The sequence below is a fragment of the Crocuta crocuta genome, unplaced genomic scaffold, assembly GCF_008692635.1.
Source record: "Crocuta crocuta isolate KB4526 unplaced genomic scaffold, BGI_CrCroc_1.0 scaffold271, whole genome shotgun sequence".
NCBI lineage: Eukaryota > Metazoa > Chordata > Mammalia > Carnivora > Hyaenidae > Crocuta > Crocuta crocuta.
The window spans coordinates 1,273,008-1,296,483 of NW_027527824.1; the positions used below are offsets into that span (position 1 = coordinate 1,273,008).

The following is a 23,476-nucleotide window of genomic DNA, read 5'->3' on the forward strand; positions in this document are numbered from 1 at the left end:
ACAGGGAGCATCTGGAGGGCCAGACCACATCACATTCATCCCAGTGTTCCCAGCACCTGGCGGTGCCCAGTGTGTGGACTGGCCAGACTCTTCTGCTGTGGGACCTTGAACAAGTCCTTCCCCTCTCTGGACCTTGAGTTGTGAATGCTCATGTCAGTCAAGGTCACCTAGCACATCCCCTCCAGCTGGGCAAGACCCAGAGCGTTTCTCCTCTAGCCCGGGGTCCCCTGGGCAGCCCTAGCTGGGGCAGAGGTCAGGCTGGCTCTGCTGGTGCAATTCACTCCTCACTGTCTTCCTCTAGCAGCTGGGCACTGGGCTCCGGATGAAGTGGTGTCCTTACTGCGTGCTGGCTCTTCTAAGGCTCCAGACTGTGATTTGCGGGGAAGGGGAGTTGAGCCAGCCTGGGGTTGCAGGTTGTGTACATGAGGCTGTTTGGTGCAGGGTAGGAAGTTCTGCTTCTTCCTTCTTTGGGAACATTGATAAGTTACTTAACTCCTGAGCCTCAGTTTCCTCATCTGTAAAATGGGAATAATAGTAATGTCCACACTGGCCTTTTGTGAAGCTTCAATGAGATGCAGTCTGTGAAAGTGTGTAGTATACTGACTTATCCCACACACGTGTAAAACAGTCTTGTTAATAGCACTTATTTGTCCAATTTCCATAATCTCCCAGGCCTCAGGCCCACTCCCTCCTTTCCTGGAAGTGCTCCCAGGTCACCACTTACCATTTTCCATGCAGGTTTCTCCTGCTGAGTACATTGTATCCAGGCCAAAGCATAGGAGCCCATGAATTATGTAGAGGAGCACACGCAGGCCAGGGCTGTGTTTGCATTCCCTCAACAGCGAGCATTCCAATAGGACAGACAGCACCGCCCCTCCTGTCTGCCGGGGCTGGACCAGATACTGTCCCCTCCCCCCAGCCGCTTCCCAGACGCCTGTAGGGTGTTGGGTCCTGGTCTCTGGGGAAGGGTGGGGAACCCATGTGAGGAACCTCCCCCTCCCCAGCTTACCTGTCCTGGTCACAAGGCTGGGGTCCAGCAGGGCCTGCCCACCTACAGGCCTGTGTCCTTGGGCACCTGGCGGGGAGGGGAGTGCTTGGGCCCCGTGGGCAGAACAAGACAGTCACTGCCCCCCATCCCCTCCGCTTCTCAGCGAGTGCCAGGAGGTGTCAGTCGGGACGACTCAGATCTCTGGTGCCGATGCTGCTTTATTTTGCCAGGGCTTAGGTCCCCGCTCCCGGGGGAGGTCCATACCTTGTCACACAGAATCCTTGGTCAAAGCCACTGTGCCCATGATGAGGTGCGGGGTGACAGGACTGGGCTACGCCCAGCATCGCTTCCCCCAGAGTTCTGAGGGTCCTCTCAATGCCCTTGTTCCAGAGAGGCTCCCAGATGGTGTCTCAGCCCCAGCAGGGTGGGGGTCCAGGCATACAGCTGGACTCAACCAGCACCCAGGGGCATCACAGATGCTTCCGCTGCCCGGGCTGGCATGGGGGCAGGGGGAGGGGGCCAGCAGGGGGAAGGATATCATGGAACAGGAATGTAAACCTAAGCAGTTTACAGAAAGAAGAGCCAGTGGCCATAAGCATCAATCCTCCCCCATCTTAAAAAGGCCTGACATGCCCCACTTCCTGTCCGACTCCACACAGTGCCCGTGCAACCTTAGATCTGTGGCACAGCCTCGTCTGCCAAATGCTGATGGCAAGGTCAACCTCACAAGGCTACTGTAAGGTCAGATCAAACCACCCAGCAGGTGGGCCATCCGGTAAGGTGCCGGGCACATAGTAGGCCGCTGATTCGCAGGGAGGGTCTAATTATAACCCAGAGCAAAGAACTTGGGATTTGGATACTTGGTGTGTGCAGGAGAGAAACTTTCTGTTAAGCTCCTTGAAAAGGTCAGAGCAGCTTAGACATGTTCTCACACTGATGAGCCTAGCAGAGGAGCATCTAGGTCCCCAGGTGTAGGGGACCTTCCCTCTGGGACAGGCGAGGCCCTGCAGCCAGGCAGCCCTGGCTGTGACGTGTGACTCTGCGTATTTGCCGGTGGCTCTTGGTGAGTCCCTAGTCTCGCCGTCCCTGTAAAAGGGAGGTCATGGATACCTAACTCTCACGGTTGTGAGATTCAGTGAGGAATGCTCTATAAAACTCTCCTGGGGAAAAAAATCACGAGTGACACATAGTGGGTGCTTGGGGGCTCTGCAGGAGGGTGGCCCGGGGTGTAGGCCAGCAGCCCAGGGCCGAGAACCCAGCCTCACCTTCCTTCTCAGGGTCAGGGCTGAGCTCTGTAGCCGCCTCGTGCAGGCCTCAGGCTTCAGTCAGGTCAGGGGCCGCCTGCCACCTCCTGGTGGTCGTGATTGACCCCCTGGCCTGCACCACAGGGCTGGTGGCAGCTGGCAAGGAACTAGGCCCCTACTACTCAGCTAAGAATAGAAGGCTTTGTGTGATTTAAGTAGCAGCCGGCTCACACCAGGCCTCCCAGCCTGGCCCAGGGGCCTTATTAAGCAGGATCTGGGGCCATCGTGGGTCCTCCTGGGTGGAGGAGGGAGAGGGTGGGGAAAGGGTGCTGGGGCTACCACGGGCTTCCCCAGGACTTCTCTCTTGTTTCCACGTGATGATGATTTGATTTTTTTTTTCCATAAGTGAGGCCCATCGCTCCTCCCTTGTTGTCCCTGGGGCTGGCTAGGGAGCACCACCCAGTGTTCCTGGGGGAAACATCTCTCTGGGAAGTGTTCAAACAAACAAACCGGTCTCTGAGAGGAACAAACAGGTCGATGAGAATGGCTTTGTCTTCAAGGAGAGGGCTGTTGATGGCGGCCATGGACTGAGTGCCTACTGTATGCCAGACCCTGCAGGCCTGGGTGTTTGTGCCCCTGCCTCATCTCACCCTCAGAGGGGTGCTGCTGGGATGGGCTCTCGTGGATGTGGTGGGGATGATGTCCAGCTGGTACTTGGCGGAGCTGAGATCGGAACCAAGGACTGTCCCACCTCGTTCCTTCTGGGGGCAAAAGGTTCCTGAGTTGGGGGAAAGGCCTTAGTCTCGATTCCTGGAGAGAGCCCTGGATGGGGAAGACTTTGGTGCAATGAATGGTGCTGTGCCTTCCGTTACTCCAGGACTGGATTGGGAAGAGGAACTGCGATCCTATCACAAGCAGAGTAGGTGCGGGCACCTGTTTGTTGAGTTGGAACAAAACCAAATCCCCTTGGGTCTCAGATTCCCCTTCTGTGAAGCGGATAGAACCTGCTTCGGGCAGGATCATGAGACCACGCTCCAGAGCCCTGGTCTTTTGAACAGTGAGCGTCCTGGTCCCCCTCTCTGCGGGTCCTTGGTGCCGCCCTCCTCCCTGTCCCTGCAGAGATTATTCCCAGTGTGAGAACTGGGAGAAATCCTGGGTCACCCTCTAGTTGTACAGATGGGAAGACTGAGTCCCAAAAGCATCTTAATAAGTTTTTTAAGTGTACGGTTTAGTAGTGTTCACTTTATTCACAATGTTGCACAACAGATCTCCAGAACTTTTCCACCAGCAAAACGGAAATACCTAGGAAACAACTCTGCATTCCGCCCCCCAGCCCAGCCCCCGGCCACCTCCATCCCACTAGGAATTTGACTACTCTAAACACCTCATATATGTGAACTCACACTGTGTTTGTCTCTTTGCAACTGGCTTATTTTCCTCGGCATGATGTCCTCAGGGTTTGTCCGTGCTTTAGCATGTGACAAGGTTTCCTTCCCTTTTTTGTGGCTGAATAATATTACGCGGTGCGTGTGCACCAAACGTTTATCCATTTGTTTGCCGCTGGACACGTGGCGTGCGTCACCTCTTGCTACCGTGAAGCGGCGGGGTTTGGGAGGTAAGTGGGCCTGGTTTGGACTCCAGCTTCCAGCATCGGTTGATCGGTGGGTCTGAGTCCTTCACCACTTACTGCTGTGCCTGGTGGGGCCGCGGGGACAGGAAATTGGGCATGTAGACCTGCCCAGCAAGGCAGGTTCCGAGGAAAGTAGGGCTGGGCGAGGGGGGATTTGTTCTCTATGCACTTTCCATCTTGGACCAGATACCTTCTGGGGTTCAGGGGACCCACATGCCCAAGCTCACCTTAACCCCCTTCTATGAGGCCTGCTCAGCATCTGGTGGAGCTGGAGAGCATTGGGGACCGCAGAGGGGCAGGGACTGGCCCCAGTTTGCACAGGCAGACAGCGGTCATGCCCGGATTAAACTAAGGTCTCTGGCCTTCCGGCTCAAGGACCTTGCTGCTGTATCTCCAGGATCCACAGGCCTGGTCCTCAGGTAGGACTGGCTCTCCCGGGGCCTGTGTATAAGCCTGCGACATGCAGGGCTGGGGGAGGAGGGGGCAGGGAGATGAGCGTCTCAGGCTCCTTTGTGCAGGGCCATAGGCAGGTGGCGTCTGCCAGGCTTCTCTGACGGCCGCCTTCTCCCAGGGCTGTGGACAGCCTCTCTGACCTAGCGACGAGGGTCTCGTTTCAGACTCCTTTGCATGTTCAGGCCTGAGGTCCTGCCCTCTACCTGGGAGCTCACCCTCTGCTTTCACTCACCTGTTCATTTATTTATTCCTTCCCTCAGTCACTTATTCAGCAACCCCTCCCTGAGGTCTGCTGTGGACCTGGAGACCAAGCAGACCTTGAAGGCAGTTAATAGGGTGTAGCAGTAAATAGTGTGGATTCTGGGGCTGAACCGCCTGGGTACAAATCCTGACTCTGCCAGTTACCAGCTCAGTGATCTTGGCCAAATTGCTTCCCCTCTCTGTGCCTCAGATTCTTTTTCCCTCAGTGGAGATAATGATGTTCCAGTCACTATTAATACAAATCACCTTGAAATTTAGTGACTTTCTGTAAGAACAATCTCAGTTTGTATAGCTCGGGAATCTAAAATGGGCTCAACTGAGGGGCCTCTGGGTGGTTCAATCAGTTAAGCATCCAACTTCAGCTCAGGTTATGATTGCACGGTTTGTGGGTTCGAGCCCCACGTCAGGCTCTGGGCTGACAGCTCAGAGCCTGGAGCCTGCTTCAGATTCTGTGTCTCCCTCTCTCTCTGACCCTCCCCCATTCACACTCTATCTCTCTCTCTTAAAAATAAACATTAAAAAATTTTTTTAAATGGGCTCAGCCTTGCGGTTCTGGCTCAGGGGCTCCGACATGGTTATAGCCAGATGATGGCTGGAGGAGTGAGGAGCTGGGGCATCTGGAGGTTGGCGGGGCCTCTCTTGCTCTTTGTGTGGTTTCAGGGCTTCGTTCCCATCTGCGAGCTCCTCTGGGCTTCCCCACAGTATGACAGCCTCAGAGCAGTCGGGTTGTCTACATGGCGGCCCAGTGCCCCAGCAGGGATATTCCAGTGAACTCCGCAGAAGCTGCATCACATTTGATGAGCCGTCCTTGGGAGTCTCCTAGGGTCACTTCCGCCATTTGTCCCAAACACCTCCCAGATACAAGTGGGAGTAGCATAGGCCCTACCTCTCCTGAGGAACATTGTAGGAGGAGAATGTGGGGTGAAAGACACTGCCGCAGTTGTCTATGGAAATACAGGCGGCCACAGTTGTGAGAGTTAGAGAAGTCCAAGCACGGGCGCTGGTCTAGAATGGTGACTAGGCATTGTATATAAGTGATAGCTATATATAGTCTAGGGTGATTTTGACCGTATGCAATTTACTCTTGATGTGCTGATTTTAAGACCTGATTCCCAATGCAGAAGCCAATTCAATGAACTGTAGCATTTCCATTTGGGTATTGAGGCATCTATAGGAATTCTCAACAAGCAGGGGCAAGTGGGAAGGCCCTCTGTGCAAAGGGAACTAGCTGTGTAAAGGTGTGGACTATACCCTGAGGCCTGGACTTAGCTCCAAGTGGCAGGGGCTACCCTGAGGTGACGTGGGGGAGGGGGGCTGTGAAGGTGAATGGAGGCCAGGCTGAGAAAAGTTTTGCATATGGGATTTGATCTTTTAGGTCCCAGAGAGTTCTTGGCTATTTCTCAGGCAGAGATATGAAAGGCTGGAGTACCCTAATGAGGGAGCCACTTCTGGGGTGTGACCACAGAATTGAGGGAGGTACTGGACTTAGGGGATATAGGGAAAGGACCGGAATGCTGCTCATGCCCAGGTGTTTGCCAGGGTGTTTGCATCAGTTTTGCATGTGATGTGCATACCCACCCTCATTTGCCTTTTCTCCCCTTCTAGTGTATTGGATACTTTGCAGTTTTCCTCTGCTGCAAGGGAAGGTGAAGGGTGGGAGGCTGCGTGCCTTGGCAGAGGGGTCTGGAAGAGCCAGGCAGCCAATCCTAGGGAAGCTGGAAAAGCCAGAGAATGCTGAGTGGCCTCCTCCACATCCCTCTGCCCCATCTGTGGGGAATGCCCCCCACCATGGTCTCCCCTTCCAATCCCCCTTACTCCTGTCCAAATGAAACAGATCCCGAGGCTCATAGTGTCCACCCCCACTCACATTACAGATGGGGAAACTGAGGCCCAGTGACTTGCTCCATACGCCACAGCAAGTTAGCAAAGCATCCAGCCTCAAGCTGGCCACATGGCTGCAGCAGGTGCAGCGGCGCTCAGAGACAGGTGCTTTTCAGGTGCAAGGCTCCTCCCTACGAGACCCTCTACCCCCGAAGCCTCCTCCCAGCCTCTCTCCAAGGCCAGTGCTCCCTCCTGAGGGAGGTCGTGGATTTGGAGGTTGGTCCAGAACCTGATTTCAAGGAAAGAGAGGAAGGGGCTCTTTAGCAACTGTGTGGTCCTGGGAAAGTCCCCTCATCTGGCACCTGTAAAAGGAGTGGGAGCACACCCACCCCGGCAGGGCCATCCTCAGGATTAGATGGACTCACCCGTGCTGAGCGATAATCTCTGGTGCTGGGGCTGCATCTGGGAAAGGGAACGGCCAAGGATTACTTGGGAGGGGCATTTGAGCCGCTCTGTGGTGGCGAGGCTGGACTAGCGCTGGGGAAAGGGACTTAGTCTTGACCCTAAAAGCTCTGAGCTGTGACTGGGCTGGTCCAGCCCTTCCCTTACATGTGAGAGGGGCTCAAGGGAAAGATTGGGGGGGGGATATCCAGGCAGGATCCCATCTGGGGGCAACCTCCCATCTGGGGGCAACCTCCCCACCTAGCACTGAGAGGGAAGGCTTCCCAGAGGAAGGGTTTATGGAAACTGAGAGGGAAGGAAGGGCTGACACAGCAGAGCAAATACTGTTGCTGTCTCTCCTGCCGCCCCAGCCTCTGCCCTGCAGCTGTAAGAGCCAACCTTGAGCCCCAGCCAAGCTGACCTTGACTCCTGGCACCCCTGGTGTCCATGAGGGAAGCAGAAGCCCACGATCACGCTGCTTCTAGAGTGCTACAGCTGTGGGCCTGTCTACACCTGCATGTGGCTCCATGAGCCCGTGTGTGCCTGTGTGTCCATGTGTATTGCCTGGGTCTGCCTGTGAATATGTGCTCCGAATTCGTGTATGTCTGCCTCTGTGTGCTTGTGCATGTGCTTGCACAGGTATGAGAGGGGGCCCTTGGTTTCCTGCAGGCCCCACGGGGTCTCTCCTTATAAATGGCAGACAGGTTAGAATCTGTCTACAGGGGGCCGAGTGCTCATGTATTTTAAGCCCTGAGGGGGGTGGAGCAGAGACAGCCCTTGGTCTGGGAGGCGTGTGGGCCGAGGGGAGGTCCAGATCTCACCAATGGGGCAAATTCAGCAGAAAGACCAGTTCCCCAGATTTGGAACGCCTCTCCCAGGGGCTCCTTGGTGCAGAACTCGGCCTGGGTGCTAGGACCCAGAGTCAAATCAGGCACTGCCTCTGCCCTTGGAGCCAGCCAGGGGCATCCGTGTGTACCTGGACACAAGCAGGGCTGCTGAGACAGGCTGTGCGGGGCCTAGGGAAACAGGAGAAGGCATGCCCGAGTCCACCAGGAGAGTCAAGGAAGTCTTCCTGCAGGAGGAGTTTGAGCCAAGAATGCAGGGCTGTCTGGTGGGAGGGGAGGGGAAGGGAGGTAGAGAACCGGTGCCAGGTGGGCCTGGGGGCTTGAGGAAGATGGGTGCGAAGGGTGGTTCTCATCTGCCGGGTCTGGGAGACTGGAGAATGGAGGTGCCTTGAGCTAAAGCATCGGGCTAGAGCAGGTTTAGGGGAATGTGATGAGTCATCATTGGGCCGCTGTGGGTGTGAGGTTCCTATTGGGGTGTCCAGCCCAGGATGACCAGGGGTCACTGGATGCTCCCATCTCGAGCTTGGTCCAGGCAGAGACAGTGGTGCTGAATGATCTTGCCCAAAGAGAGTATGAAGGGCAAGGGAGGACAAACGGCTTAGGAGAAAGTGCAGCATGAGGCCCCGGGCAGAGAGGGGGGCCTGGAGACGACGAGGGAAACCAGAGCAGCTGGTGTCCTGGACGCCAGGGTTGGAAGGTGTTTCCAGAAGGTGGTGAGGCCCACAGGGTCGGGGAGGACTGAGAGCTGCATGGTGGGCTCACTCATGTGGAGGTCATGGTTGAACTTGGTGGGAGCAGAGAGCTGTAGGTTTAACAGCTGTTGGGAGGGAGGCAGCAGAGACATGAGTGTAGACACCGCTTTCAGAGGTTTGGATGAGAAGGAAGGGGAGTGCTCACTGGGAAGGGGTGGAGGGGGACAGACTGGTGAGACTCAGGGCCTGTTCTTTGCCGTCTGCAAGGAGCCAGCCCAGAGGAGGTGCCGAGGGAGGAGGAGCAGGGTGAGGCCGCTGTGGACACCTGCACTAGCTCTCTGCTGGGGCCCCGGGGAGGGTGCCTAGAAGGGGCGGATTTTCCTGGAGGGATGGTTGTACAGAGCAGGGGAGGAGGAGGTGGCATGGTGGCAGCCCTTAGTCCTGCCTTGAGCTCTGCCAGGTTCCAGGGTATCTGTCCACCCTGGGGGTGGGAGCATCAGGGACCCTTATGTGCAGAGACTTTTGACCTCCTAGGAGGCAGAAGCCCCATGAACTCAGAACATCCTAGTCAGTGGTTGGAGCTCAGAGCTGGGTGGAGTTGGCCTCCGGTGGTTTGTGTCTCCAGCACTCTAGGGGTGGCCTCCTGGCTGCTTCAAATAAGAAAAGCCTGGGAAGGTCAGGGCATGGATCCTCAGGCTTCCAAGGAGGCCACGCCCAGCTCCCTCGGGTTTGGCGGGGAGGGTGTCTGCAGAGAACGGGAGCAGGTATTCACAGCTGACCTCACTCTGCTCCTCTTCTGGGCTGGCTCCTCCCATGCACAGGCCCGAGTCTCACCCAGTCTGCCCCCCTCCACCTCTTTCCAGCTAGCACTCCCTTTCTTCCCAGTTACTGGGAAGTCCTTCCTCTGGGTCTAGCCGAAGTCTCTCCTGTGTGTTCCCTCCTGGTGAACTTGTTCAACCCTGCTTTGTGGAGCCAAGCTGATCAGCCGGCCGCTTTGAGTGGCGACCAGTGTTTTTACAACTTGTTTTCATAAAGTTGGTTTGAAGTCTCCCTGCATTCCCAGAATGTCAGACCCGCCCTGATTCACAAGGATTGACCAAAACAGGATCTGAGCCAACGAGAATCTGAGGACTTAGTCATTCCCCTTGGATCATCTGCAGATTCTCCTGCTTTCCTTCTAATAAAAAAAAAGGGGGGGAGGAGGAAGAAGAAAGAAAGAAAGTTAGCTCAGATGGCCAGGGGGGTACAGTGTTGAGGAATGTAATCAGGCTCAGATGATGCCAACCCAGGACAGAAGGCTCAGGGCTCAGGCTTAGTCCCCTGGGGCCCACCTCAAGTCAAGTCCATTCTGCTGCTCGCCACACGAGGGAGCTTCAACAACTCCAAGTCTCAGCCTCAGTTTCCTTGTCTCTGAAATGGGAAAATTAATGGCCCTGACCTCCTAGCTGTCTGAGGTTGGGTGATCTAGAAGCAGAGCCTGAGACGAGGGTTCACGTGAGAGTGATTTATCAGGAAGTTTTCCAGAAAAGAAGCTGCTAAAATAATAGGGAAAGTAGAACCAGAAAGAGAAGGAGAAGCAAGAGTGGAAGGGGGCACTTGGCTCAGGCTGGAGAGGAGCTCTGGGGACGTGCGGCCAGGGCTGACTGCCAGGGCAAGGATGCTAGAGAACTTAGACGTTTACCCAGGCGGTCACTGGTAAAAGGGGGGGCCCGGGGAATGCAAGCAAAGGGATTCCGGCAGCCTCAGGGCAGTCTGGGCGGATGTGAGGGCCACACCTCTGCAGATGTTGGCTGCTGGGAGGGCCTGAATGGTAACAGGGTCCCAGGGGGTGTGGCTGGAGCATGACAGAGGCCTCTCCAGAGGAATGGTGTGTGGATCCTATCCGATAAAGATTATGGAGAGCCTGGCACAGAGGAAGCACCAAAAAGTGACAGCTCTTCTCACCTATTAGAAAGGGGGTGCAGAAGAGGTGCCCCAGGATTGTGTGTGGTCAGCAAGAGGCAGAACCTTCTGAGAGCTTCCTTGTGCTTCCACGGTTCCCCCAGGCTCAGGTGTTGGCTCACGCTCTCAGCTTCCAGAAACAGGATCCCACAGAGCTCTCCAGCTGGCAGACGTGGCCCAGACCCCAAGGTTCTCCCTGATGACTTGGCTTCATGCAGCCTCTCCACCTTTGCCAGGCTGCCTTGCTGTAGTCCCTTCTGGAGAAGTTGGCTTCTGGGTCACTCCCATCTCCAGCCCTACCTGCACAGCCCAGAGGGCATCCGTGCAGAGCAGGATGTAGCAGGGGACCCAGGGGCAGTAGTTAGGTCAGGGCCATGGGCGCACTGGGCACCACAGAGGAAATCAAGGCCCCCCGAGCCCATCCCCACCCAAATTGAATTTGGCTTTTCTTCTCAGCCCACCGTACCCTGCCGTGTCTACTGGGCTTTGTCCATAAAAGGCGTTCAGGGATTGCTTATGGAACTCGTGTTGGTCAGTGTGTCCCAGGAACAAACAAGCAGGAGTTAGGCTCTCAGATCTCTGACGATGATGACTTTAACTGGTGACGTCAGCTGGGAACGTCTGCCCCAGCTCCTCTAGAATCTGCCCCAGCTCCTCTCCCACCCCTGTGATATCCTAAAGGATGTCACCCACAATCTGGCTTCCCCACTAAGGCCTTTAGGAATCCAGCTCTGTAGAGCGTGACAGGCCTGGATCCTAGTTCAGAGTCTTGCACCTGCTGTGTGACCTTGGCCAAGTCAGCTCCCCTCTCTGAGCCTCAGCACCCCATGTTTCTAACCAAAGTGTTGTATCCACCCACCTCAAATCAGGTGATTTCAACATGATGTTAATCCCTGTTTGATACCCAGAGAGGCAAAGTGATTTGCCCAAGATCACACAGCAAAAGGGTGGAGGTGAGAGGGCCAGGACTTCCTCCCTGCTCCCTGGCTGGTTAGGTAAGCACCTTACCCTTTTCAGCTCTTCTCTGGCCCCCAGCTCTGTCTGATTTGGAACTTGTACTAAGTTCTCAAGGATCAGGATGGACTGAAGTAGGTACCCCAGGGTCAGTCAGTGCTGTTTATCACCAGCTTATCTGACAACCATTTATGGAGCATATACTGTGGAAAGGGTTTGTTCTGTGCTCAGATGGACGGGGTCCTGCTTTTACCAGGCTTAATGTCTAGTACGCCTGTCCCAAGGCCTGGGCCCCTTCCTGCCTCCCCTGCTGAGGAACAAGCAGGGAGCGGCTGGCCGGCGTGGTGGATGTGGAGGAAACAGGCTTGCTCCGTCGAGGGTATTCATTGCTGCCTCCGGTGGGTCCAGTGCTGGGCTAGGAGACAGCTCTGATCCACCATCAAGGCCCTCCTGTACCCCTCCCCCAGCTCATGCCTCCTTTGTTCAGAGAGTACTCAGTGCCTTTTTCTATACCATTAGACAATGGGCTCCCCGACCAGGGGCTTGGAGCCTTTCCAGGCACACATAAGAGCTCAAGGACTGTGTGCTAGTGACTGGATTTATGGTTGTGTAGACTGGTTTGTGAGTCAGAGTATGAATCCTGGCTTTGCCATTCATGTAGCTATGCCCTTGAACAAGGGACCCAAAGCCCTTGAGCTTCTGTTCTGCTATCTGTAGAATGCAGGTGCAATGGGAGGCTGAGGGGGACAAATGAGAGAATGCACGGACTCCTCACCCCCTACAAGGCTACGGCCGGCCCTCTGCACGTGGTCGACACTTTTACGGTCGATGGACTCGACATGTGCCAGGCCAGTGGGGAACACACTGGCCTATCCCCTCGGTCCAATCCCCTCGGTCAGCACTTTACAGTTGACAAAGCTCTGTCACATCCTGCTCCCTGGATTTTCCCAATCATCCCATGGGGAATCTGGGCTCGTGGCTATATCCCACTTGAGGAATGAAGACCTGAGCCTAGAGAGGAGGCTGCTCTGCCTGCCAGTGGCCACACCAGGCTCAGAGCCCAGGCCTCCTGGCTCTTGGTCTCCTATTCTCCCCTTGACACTCTGTCCCCCTCCAGAACCTGGGTCCTGCTCTCTGGAAGCTCTTTGTGAAAGATGCTAGGAAGGGTGGTGGGCAGGGAACATGGAGGTTTCTCAAAAGCGTGCATTCTGATGGCTTTTGTCCAAGGGGATCAGTGTGACCAGTAGCCTCAGAGTAAGCGGACAGAAGGCGGGCATGGGTAGAGGTGGACTGAGTAGGGTGCAAAGGAGAAAACCAGTTGTGTGGACCAAACATGTCCACTCACTCAGCCTGATGGCCAGGGGGCTGCCGGACACTTCTAGGCACCCTGGGCCGGGTCCCTTCACAGATGGTGCTGCAGAGTAAGGAACTTTAAGGAGCAACGGGTATGAGAGAGATGCTAATCGAGTCGTGGCCGCTGTCCTTGAAGGAACTTCGGTTGGCTCTGGAAATAAGGCCCCTGTCTAAGCATGAGGACCTTTCACGCATAGAGCACTTTCTAAAAGGCAGACTCTAGGGAAGACAGGGCAGGCTGGCACCCAGCAGATGCTCAGGTGAAGGGGCCGATGCAGGCGGCCTGGTTCCCACAGAAGTGAGAGCTGGTGGGTGAGGAGTAGAGAGGCAGGCCCAGGGCAAAGTTTTCAGGACCCAGGACAAAAATACCAATAGAGGCCCGTGTCATATACTTTGCTGGATATTTGGAGGTGATTCAAGAAACCCAGAAACTGTTAAATAATTTTATTTTCTCACCTTGACAAATATATCTTCATAATACAAATTGAAATATACACGTAAAGTTAACAGTTTTATACAACTGAAAGTGACTAAATGGCAAAGGAGACTGGATGTAATTATTAGAACACATCTTGGTGCTTTGTTGGTGATGTTCGGGTGAGTTATGAGACATTCATGCATTCCTACTTATTATTTCATAAAATATATTGTCTTCATTTTAACAAGATCACCATAGTTATAGTGTTATAATCAAGATTTTCACATCATTCGAAAATTGGGTATTGATGGTAATCATCTGAAGGATCAAAAATAAAATGCGGTTATATTTCAAGCGTATAGAATTTGAGTATATTTCCATCAAAAACATAAAGTAAATGTAAAGAAAAGGGAACTTCTATCCTCAAAAATTGCTTTTAATTCCTCGAAATTATCTATGGGCATTAAAACTACATACATCGTAATCGACGAATATCCGATTTTAAGATAAAATTATTTAGAGATGAAATATCCGCACGTTTGAACATGTGTCACTGTGAACCTATTCACAGGCCCAGCCTTTCATGTCCATGTAGCTGCCAGTGTGAAGAATTAGTGTCACACATCATGTTACATTCATTTGAGTAATACGAATTCTTAGATGCTCTAAGATGTTCTTCAGTGCCTTGTGTATTTATTGTGGATACCACACTAACTCATGAGTACTTTTAGAAGCACAAATTGGAACAGGGAGAAAAGCCAAAAAAAGAAAAAGAAAGAAAAGAAAATGTTGCTCAGCATTACTGGGAAAGATATTTTGTTATGCAAGAAGCTATTGCTCCTTGCTGTCTAAAGGATTTGACAAGTTTAATCTGCCTCCTGAACGTTCCTGCTACTTAGTCCCCTCCCCCACCACTCCTAGTGTCTCTCTCCTTCATCTGCAACGAAGCAACCCACAGACCTTTATCTGGACAGAAGCATCTTTTGTTCTTCACGCCCAAGAAATGGAGAAGGGTTTCACGGGACCTGAGCGGCGTTAGGGGAGCGAGGGCGAGGCTCGCGGGTCCCGCAGGTGTCCTGTGGCGGAGGCTCCTGTATGTACTCTCCTACGTTCATTTGTGAGCGTGTGTCTGTGACGTGTGGGGCTCAGGGCAGTGGCCCTTCTTCCCTGCGCCTAAGGGTGATTCACGGGACGGGATGAGATCTCATTGGTGAGATCTCTGGCGTACAGCTTAATGACAGATAAATGATGGAGCTTGTCTTAAGGCTGGTGTTTAAATCTCTGTGTCTGGATCACTCATTCATTTCATTCATGTGTGCGTTTACTCATTTATTTAAAACCTGTACTCACTTCCTCCAACCCTTCATTTCATTGTGGAATGCCAGCCTGTAGGCAGTCTTGTAATGCAGCCCCAGAGCCTATAGATGAGGGAATCAAGGCTCAGAGAAGTGCACTGATATACCTAAGATCACACAGCAGAAAAGCCTCTGGCCAGGTTTTATAGTAGAGGATGGATGCCCCGTGAGTCTCAGGTAAAATCTGAATAGGTATTACTAACTCCCAATCGGCTTCATTGGGCTCTGCCACCCAGCCACCTGCTGCAGGGCCCTGGGGATCACGGAGAGGTTTTTCAGCTGGAAGAGCTACTTCCTGTTTGGGGCCAAACACTTCCCTCAAGTGACTCACAGGCTCCCACTTGTCTCGTGCTGGGAAACCAACGTGGGGGAGGAGATAGGCCCTGGCCACGTCACCTTCAGCCTGCGACCCCGGCTAGGTGACCCTGAGACCAAGCAGTGGCACAGACTGGAGGCAGGGGATGGAGAAGGAAGGAGGAGGCCAGATAGTTCTCACCCAGCCTGGTGGGCAGGGCTCTGAGAGAGCAGGGGACCCTGAACCCGGGCCGTGGTGGGCAAGGTGGCAGCCTCCACCTCCAGCCGTTCCCACATCTCGCTTCCAGGGTCGCCACCGCCCATGTAGGTGCTGAAGCAGAGGCGGGGTGGGGGGGGAGCCTCAGGGAGAATTTGTGGCACTTTCTCTTCAGTGCAGAAGGACAGTTAAGTGGAAAGAACATGAGGCCGGAGTCATGATCTTGAATCTCTGACACCAACTTTCTCATGAACTTGTCAGCTCCCTACCCTTCTCTGGGCCTCAACATCCATGTCTGGGGGAGGGCTTGCTGGTGGTGACCTTTTGTGGTAACTTGGTATCTCATGATTTACATGAAGAGATTTGGGGTTGAATTCTGGCTCTGCTCCCTTGCTGGCTGCGTCCATGTCCCAGAGCCTCCATTTTAAAATTTGAAATAAGAATCACTTTAGGCATTTTACATAACTTAATCGTCACATCAACCCTAGAAGTCAGGTTTAATATTATTGTTGTCATTGTTGCTATTTTGTAATAAGGAGATTGAGGCACAGAGAGGTTAAGTAACCTGCCTGAGGGTGCACAGTAAGAGCCGAGATTCTGACTTGGACCCCAGTGCCCATGCTGTTAACAACTCTGTGCTTGCTACTCAAACTGTGGTCCTTGGACCTGCAGCCCAGCATCACCTGGGAGCTGGTGAGAGATGAAGAATCTTGGGCCCCTGCCTAGACCTACCGTGTCAGACTGTGTTTTAACAGGGTCTCCAGGCGATTTGTTTGCACACTGAAGTTTGAGAAGCTCTGCTCTGTTTATATTCCACCCATCGCTTAGGGTCATAATCAATGGGAGACAAAGGAAATAAATATGTTTTGTAAACTGTAAAGTGCAGTGCATTCAGAGCCTGGCAGGAACCCTTGGGGCTGCAGGGTGAGGGAGGCGGGGTGAGGGTGCCCCGGGGGTCTGTCTCTCAGTAGCTGGATGTCCTCGCTAAGCTGTCTCTCTGAGGCCAGCTCTGGTCCCCTCTGGTCCGAGGCTGAGCTTGGCTGTGTGTTTCTTGCTGGTGTGCGGCTCCAGGGCCTGATCGGGTTGGAGCTTTGGCACGGGCTTGGGCAACAGGCCTGAGCCACCCCAGCCCTGGCGCTGCAGGGCACCAGGAGGCCCAGGTCCCAGCCCCGGCTCTGCCTCTGACTCTCTGTGCCCTGGTGGGCAACGTGACCGTGGCCCTTGCAAGCCGGCAGTGCTGCCCCAGAGCCGCGTCCCTTCTCCGCTTCTCCGCAAGGCCTCTGGGACCCCCTCTCCTCCCGGTTCCTGGGCAGGAGGGCTGCCCTGCCGGCTGCAGGAGCTGGCGAGAGGGGAGGCAGTGCATGAGTCAGAAGTTGGCCACATAATTGCCGTGCCCCAGGTCCCGCCTCCAGCCCACCGCCCTCCCTCATCAGCTGCCTTAGAAGAGCGGCTGGTTTGGCGGCTGCCTCCAGAGGAGCAGGTCTCTGGGCAGCACGAAAGGGCTTCTGCTCCCCCCGGAGCCACACGCAGCCCCAGTTGCTCCCCAGGGTGGCTGGGACTTGGCTTGCGTTTACATGGGTTCTGGGGGGGGCAAGAGTGGTTCAGGGTACTGGTTATCGTGGGTTTGGGGTCGGGACTGGTGTGTGGGCGGCATGGGTAGAGGTAGGATTGCTTTTGGGGGTCTGGTGGCCCATAGCTGCTGGGCCACCTGCCAGCGTGGCAGTGTCCCTGGGCAGGGACAAGGTATGACCCAGCCCTGGACCCCACACCCAGCACGGGCTGGGCACGGTGTCGGGACTCACGTAGGGTCAGGTGGGAGAGGAGAAGAGGGGGGACCGATAAGTGATCTGACCGGGTCTGTCTCCTTGTCCCCTCAGCTGTCCCAAGGAAGTGACAACACCGCCTCCGTGGACGGGACATCCTCAGGAGCCCCGCTCACAGCCACTGCTACCTTCTTCCAGGTAAAGAAAAGAGAAAGGAAGGGGGGAGGGAGAAAGGCGTTAAAGACAAGCTACAGAGAGCAGTGCTCTGGCTTCTAAAACAGTATCTACCTCTCCCAGGGGGACAGCACCTTACAATTTACAAAAAACAAAAAAGCCGATCAAGCGGGACAGGAATTGCTGTCCCATTTGGTGGGCAAGTAAAGATCTGGAGTAGAGTTTGCGCCGGGTACCTGTCTAAGCACCAGACATGTATTAGCTCGCTTAATCCCCACAACAGCCCATGAGGTGGGTGCTATTATTATCCCCACTTTATAGATAAGGAGACTGAGGTATAGTGGTATCATACCAATTAGTAGGTGGTAAAACTGGGTTTCAAACCCAGGCAGACTGACTCTCATTGCACATTCTCAATCCCTGTGATTTACTCCTGCTACAGGCATGTATTAAACTAAATTTCCTTGATGTCCAATTTGGGGGTTTAAAGAGCTCCCATTTCCAGAGGAGATCTGTATTTTAAAAGATAATCCTAGAGAAAGTGATTCTTCAGCCAAAGGAACGAATCGCAAATGGTGGAATTAGAGGTCTTGAATCATGGAATTGGCGTGAACCTTCAAGGTGTGCCAGGCCAGCAAATTCCTGTGACTTTCTTCCTCAGCATTCTAGTAAATCCAGTTTTCTTTGGTTACCGAACGGAGACCAAGAAATTTGAGAGGAGGGAAGAAAAGGTTAAGGCCCCAGGTTCTCAGACATGCCTGGAAGCGGAGAGGGTCCTGTTTGTCACAGGACCCCACAGTGAAGAGGGATGAAGTGACAATGTGGAAATCAGTATTCTGTGCTAATTCTGGGGTCACCTTCTACTAGACACGGAACAGATATGTGCAAACAGATAGCAAGGGGTTAAGCAAAAATTGTGGGAGAACATACTTAATTGAGACTTTTTTTTATAGTAACTTATTTTTTTCTGTAGATTGGGAGAGGCTAATTATAATTCAGGAGCAGAGCTGGGATCGGGCTCAGAAGTGGCTGTACAGTCGCGTGGTTTAAGGGGCTGTGATCTTCTTTCCTTCCACTGCACATTTAAGCAGCTTGTCTGACTCACAAATAAACAGGTGCCTGCTTGGTGGCAGGCCCAGTGTAGAGGCACAGGTCCCCTATAGAGTGACTCCTCCAGCAGGGATGGGGCCTGGGGTATCTTTGTCCCCACCACCTGGTGCAGGGCCATAGGCACTGTGGCTCTTCAGAAAAGCTTGGCCAAACGGATTAAAAATCTCTGCCCGGGGAGGCTCTCAGCCTGGTGGGCAAGGCAGCTACGGAAGCAGATAATTACCGGGCACAGAGGCCTGTGATCATGTCTCCAGAGTTCTGCCAGATGACAGGAACACAAAGAGAGGAGGCAGTGGGCTTCGGGGAGGGGGGAAGGGCTCAGACCAGGCTTTACACAGGGTCCATTTGTTAAGATGGATAGGATTTGAATGGGGAGGGGGAGAGCTTTCCTGGCAGAGGGCCCAGCATGAGCAGAGGCATGGAGGTGGGGAGGCTGGGTAAAGTGGTGTGCTTGGAGCAGAGTGGTATGAGGAGGGGCAGGGGGAGCGGGGGCGAGACAGGTAGGGGAGGGAAGCAAGAGAAAGGTTCCTTAAATGGTAGGCCTTGCTTCTCTTCCCATCCCCCAGGGCCTGCTTGGGAAGCCTGTTTGTATGATAACTCTGCTATTTTACATAAATAAATAAAATAAATCATTGCTCTCTGTTCCCTCCAGGGGTAAAAACCGGGCAGAGACAAGTCTGTTCAGTGCAAGTCTCTGCCAGACTCTGCTTTCTCCTTTTCCTCCCATTCGGGTGGCCCCTCCTTCCCGGGGACCCAGGGACAGGCATCGGAAAAAGCCAGCCTGGTCCCTGTGACTGAATCACTGGGCTCCTGGGAGGCTGGGGTGTCAGCCGAGGTGAGAGGATAGTGAAAGTCTCCCCCTCACCAGGCGCCTGGGCTCACCCTTGAGGCCCTGCCAGAAACCCAGAGAATATTTACTCACTCTGCCTGGTCCAGGGAGAACCTGTCAGTGCCCGTGGGGGAGGGGGGTGATAGGGGTCCTGGCAGCTTAAAGAGGGAAGCACTCAGCCCTCCAGGGAGGGAGGGGCCCATCACAGGGGGTATGCAAGCCTACGCAGGCCACTCTGCCAGGGAGCCACCCCTAGGAACTAACTGGGGATTTCTGCATGGGAAGTGAGACCGGATGGAAGGGCTCCAGATCTTTCCTGGTGCCAACATTTAGGACTTTAATAGCCTGACATCCAAGGACAGTTCTTAGATCCCGGTCAGACTGCGCCAGGACTCTGATTGTAGGAATCTTGAGTGAGGTGATTCTAAGACCCTGGTTTAGAGAGTTCGTAGCTAGAGATTTTGAGTTCTGAGATGCCAAGCTCTGCGTTCTAGGTAAGGCCAGGCCGCACTCTTGGTGACCACTCAGCGCATGCTCATACCCCTGACTTGGGAAAGAGGGGTCCTTCCTATGCCAAGAGAACCCAAGTCCCCAGGGTCCATTCCTGGCTCCGATCCAGCCTGTACCCCCAGACACACCCCAAACATGCAAGTCTTCCCCCCTGGGGCCTTAACTGCAGGTGCAGCTCAGGAGACCTGTCCTGACCCCTGCCAGCCTCCATTCCTCGCCCATAAAATGGGGATCTGGTACTGACCTGTGGAATTGGCCAGATGCTTCGATGAGTCGACACCCGTGGAGGCTCCTGGGTGCTAGAAAGCACTGTGCGTGTGGCCGTAACCCAGCTGCTGTTGCGCAGCGAGGCTGTCTCCTTGAAAGGAAGGTTTGTGTCCGAGTCCCTGTGAATCATGCTTGGCTCCCAGCCGCACCTGGTACAGAGCGGACGCTTCTTAAACATTCACTGAGTGACCCCAAGACCTTTAGGTAGGGAACAAATCATCCCAGAGGCCACAGTTCAAGGAAGCCATCCCTTCCCAGGGGAGAAGCAGGGAGCTCTTTCTGCAGGGGGGCGGCCAAGAGGGGCGGAAGAACTGGGGAGCCCACCGCCAGGGTCAGGAGCGCGCCTGCCTGGAAGACAGTCCGGCTTGGCCTGCTGGGGCGGGGGGTGGGGTGGGGGAAGGGAAATCAGAAGTCTCCTGGCAGGGAAGTGTTGGATAAACAGGCTGGCTGACACCACTGTGGAAAGAGGTTAATAATGACCCTAATTATGGCCTGATTGATCTTTTGAGGGCCCCTGCAGAGCCCCAGCCTTGGCCATGAGCAGCTTTTCCCCAAAGAACCAGCAGGGCATGATGGGGGCCTGGGGCTGCTGGCCTGCCTTGTCTTTTCACCTCTAAGGCCTCCCCCACTCCCTCCCGGCACTCTCCCAGCCTATCCATGACAGACTTCCTTCCTTCCCTACATCTGGCTCTCTCCTATGTTGGTTTCATTAAATCTGGGGCTTTCTGTGAGGCGCACAGAAGTGGAACGATGTGCCCGGGGCCACACAGTGAGATGGCGGCAGCCAGATCTCGCCATCCTAGCCATCCGAGGAGGCCCAGGGACAGGAAGGTGGCAAATGTGTGAGCACTCCAGAAAGCTGTGCCTCAGGGCGGTGGCATTGGCTGGTCCCGTTATCAGCCCTGGCCCCCCACTGCCAGCCCCAGCCCCGGGGCCAGGGATCTGCCTCATGGGCTTGGGTTTGCTTGTTTGGGGAGCTCCCCGGAGGGCCCCTGCTGCCCCTGGGCTCCCAGAGGATGAGGAGTCTCCTTTTGGCAACAGGCCCACCCTCATGGAACCCACATGGGGCTTAGCCTGCTGGCTGGGACCTGGGGGTGCCCTCAGCTCTGAAAGAGGCCCAGCTCATGCCTCCCTGTCACCAGGCTTTCCTTGTGCTGTCCCCCTACTTGGAGTCCCTGCTTCCCCTTGTGCCACAAATCCGTCCTTGTTTCTGAATTCCGCTTAGATCTGCCCTCTCTGAGAAGCCAGCCTGCAGTGATCAGTGCTGGGACCCGCGGAGGCACAGGAGTTAGGGGACCCAGAAGAGACCCTGGCCCAGGCAGGGAAGGTTTCCCGGAGGAGGGGCTGCTGAGCTGAGACCAAGAGGAGTTTTCCAGGCCTTGGAGAGGGGCAGAGGGGCTCAGAGCGAAGGCCGGTTCGCAGGCACACCTGCACTGGAAGCAGGGGACGGGCAGGGTGGTGAGGAAGAGCCACGGGGACATCCTGGTCTACCTCCAGGGCCATGTTCCCTGAGCGCCACGGGGAGGAGTCCTCATCGCCCTGTGCCTCTTGTGCCTTGGGTTTTACTCCAAGGGAATGTTGGGGTCATCATTGTACCTTGGTCTCTGTCAAAGATGGTGAAGGCACCTGGGCAGGGGCAGAGCCCGGGCCTGAGGCTCATCATGACTCGGCCTCCAACCTTGTCTCAGGCCTTCCTGCAGCTCTTCCTCGTCTTGACTGTTCTAGGCAGGGGCAGGCTCAGGGCTCCCAGCACCAGTCCTGGGAAGGGAAGGGGTTCTTCCCCTCACACTGGGCAAGGACTATGGGGTTTTTCCTTCCCCCCTTCCTGTGCAGCCCCATCTCTGTTTTCCTCCTGGGGATGAAGAGAGAGCAGGTGCTTAGAAGGTCTTAGGGTGTGTGCCTGAAAGGCCCTTGGGGACCATCTGGTGGCATGTATCCCATGATACAGATGGGAAAACTGAGGCCAGAGGCCTGTGGAGGCCACCCAGCTTGCTGGTCACCCAACGCTGGGCTGGGTTGAGGACCACGAGGGCAGCCACAGCCAACAGGAAGTGCAGACCGTTCCTTGTCCACACCCATGCCCTGCCTTCCTCACTGGGCCCCGGGAGGCTGCTGGAGGTTGGTCTCCTCCTCCCCCAGCCCTACATTTGTCAGGGGTTTTCTTTTCCCTCCCCTGGGTTCTTGGTGCCATTTCATGTCCCTGCTCCCCTAGCGCCAACCAAAATATTGCGCCAAACCGAAATAGTGGGCCAAGCCCTTTGACAATGCACTTTGCAGTGATACCGGCGTTGTGGCCGGCACAGCCATGGAATGTGGGCAGACCTTCCCTCTAGGGCTGGTGCCATGGAAGGACTCTGCAGTCCCGGGTTCAAATCCTCCCTTCTCCCCCGTCAGCTGTTTGGCCTTGGGTGAATCACTTAATCTCTCCAGCCTGCCTACCTCTCTATTGATCAGTCAATTGATAGAGATATCAAAGTTAAATCCATATATATTTAATGAATATACTGTTTTTTAAGTTTACTTATTTGAGAGAACACACGCAAGCGGGGGGAAGGGCAGAGAGAAAGAATCCCAAGCAGGCTCCACGCTGTCAGCACAGAACCTGACGTGTGACTCGAACTCATGAACCGTGAGATTGTGACCTGAGCCAAAATCAAGGGTCTGATGCTTCACCAACTGAACCACCCAGGTGCCCTTAGACTTTTTTGGGTTTTTTTTTTGGAACGTATCTAAGTTTACAGAAGAATCGATCGATCAAAAGGAAAGAGAGCTATTACATACTCTCCCTCCCCACCCCACAGCTGCCCTTCATATTAGCATCCTATGTTCCGGTGGCGCATTTGTTACTGCTGGAGACCATGTTGACACGGTGTTCACTTAAGTCATAGTTACACTAGGGCTCGCTTTTGGTGTGGTACATTCTATGGGGTTTGACAAATATATGGTGACATGTGTCCGTCATTACAGTGTCCTATAGAAGAGTTTCACTGCCTTAGAAATCTGTGCTTCTCCTGCCCCCACCCCCTGCACCCACCACTCCCATGATTTTATCCTTACCAACGTGTCATAGAGCTGGAATCAGACAGGATGTAGCCTTTTCAGGGTTCTGTCCCTTAACAATGGTTTTAAGATCTCTTCAGGTGCTTGTGTGGCTTGATGGCACATTTCTCTCTACCCCTGAGTACTGTTCCATTGTCTGGGTGGATCACAGTTTGTTCATCTGTTCACCTGGCGCCAATATTTCTAGGTTGTAAAGAAAGGCTGTCGAGCTCTCCTTTGGTACAATCCGTGTCAGTTTCTCTAACTAGCTTCTTTCACTTTGCATAATGTTTTTAAGACTTATTCATGTTGTAACACGTATCTATGTTTTATTCCTTTGATCACAGCCTTGGGTACTTTTTTGCATCACTCCATCTAGTCCCCATTTCTCAGGTGGTTAAAATAAGGCTCAGAGAGAGCCAGTGACCTGTCCAAGGTTACACAGCAAGTCCGTTGAAGACCAGGCTGGAACCTCGGCACCGACACCTGGCCTGAAATTCTTTCCACTCTCGGGAAGGCGGACAGGCTTGGCGGCCACAGCCAGCATGGTTCAGGGCAGTGAGGATGGTCATGTGAGGTAGAAGCAGGAGGAGGCTCAGGTCCATGCCCAGGATGTCAGGGCGGGAGAGGGACCCTAAAGGTGCCAGTATCCTGTGCCATAGCAGGTGCTCATTCCATCCCAGGCCCGACCCCTGAAGGCCCTTCCCTGCGTAAAACAGGAGGCTGTGAAGGTTCAGGGCAGGGGCTGGGAATTCAGGCAGAAAACAGAACTTTGGACTCTGGGGCGCCCTTGAACATCAGGCTCAGGAGCAACGGCTTTCTCTCATCCCAGGGCCAGGAGGAGCTCCCAGCTAGGGATTTCTTGGGAACTTGGCTG

The 23,476-nt window shown here is 54.4% G+C and overlaps 1 protein-coding gene across 2 annotated transcripts in view; it reads left to right on the forward strand.

Moving 5' to 3' along the window:
- GDPD5 (glycerophosphodiester phosphodiesterase domain containing 5) overlaps positions 1-23,476 on the forward strand; it is an 85,264-nt gene that overhangs the window by 15,198 nt on the left and 46,590 nt on the right. For both annotated transcript variants that reach the window (XM_077776387.1, XM_077776390.1), the window contains exon 2: positions 16,785-16,868. The gene's annotated coding sequence lies outside the window, so the exon portion shown is untranslated. The remainder of the gene's footprint in view (positions 1-16,784; positions 16,869-23,476) is intronic.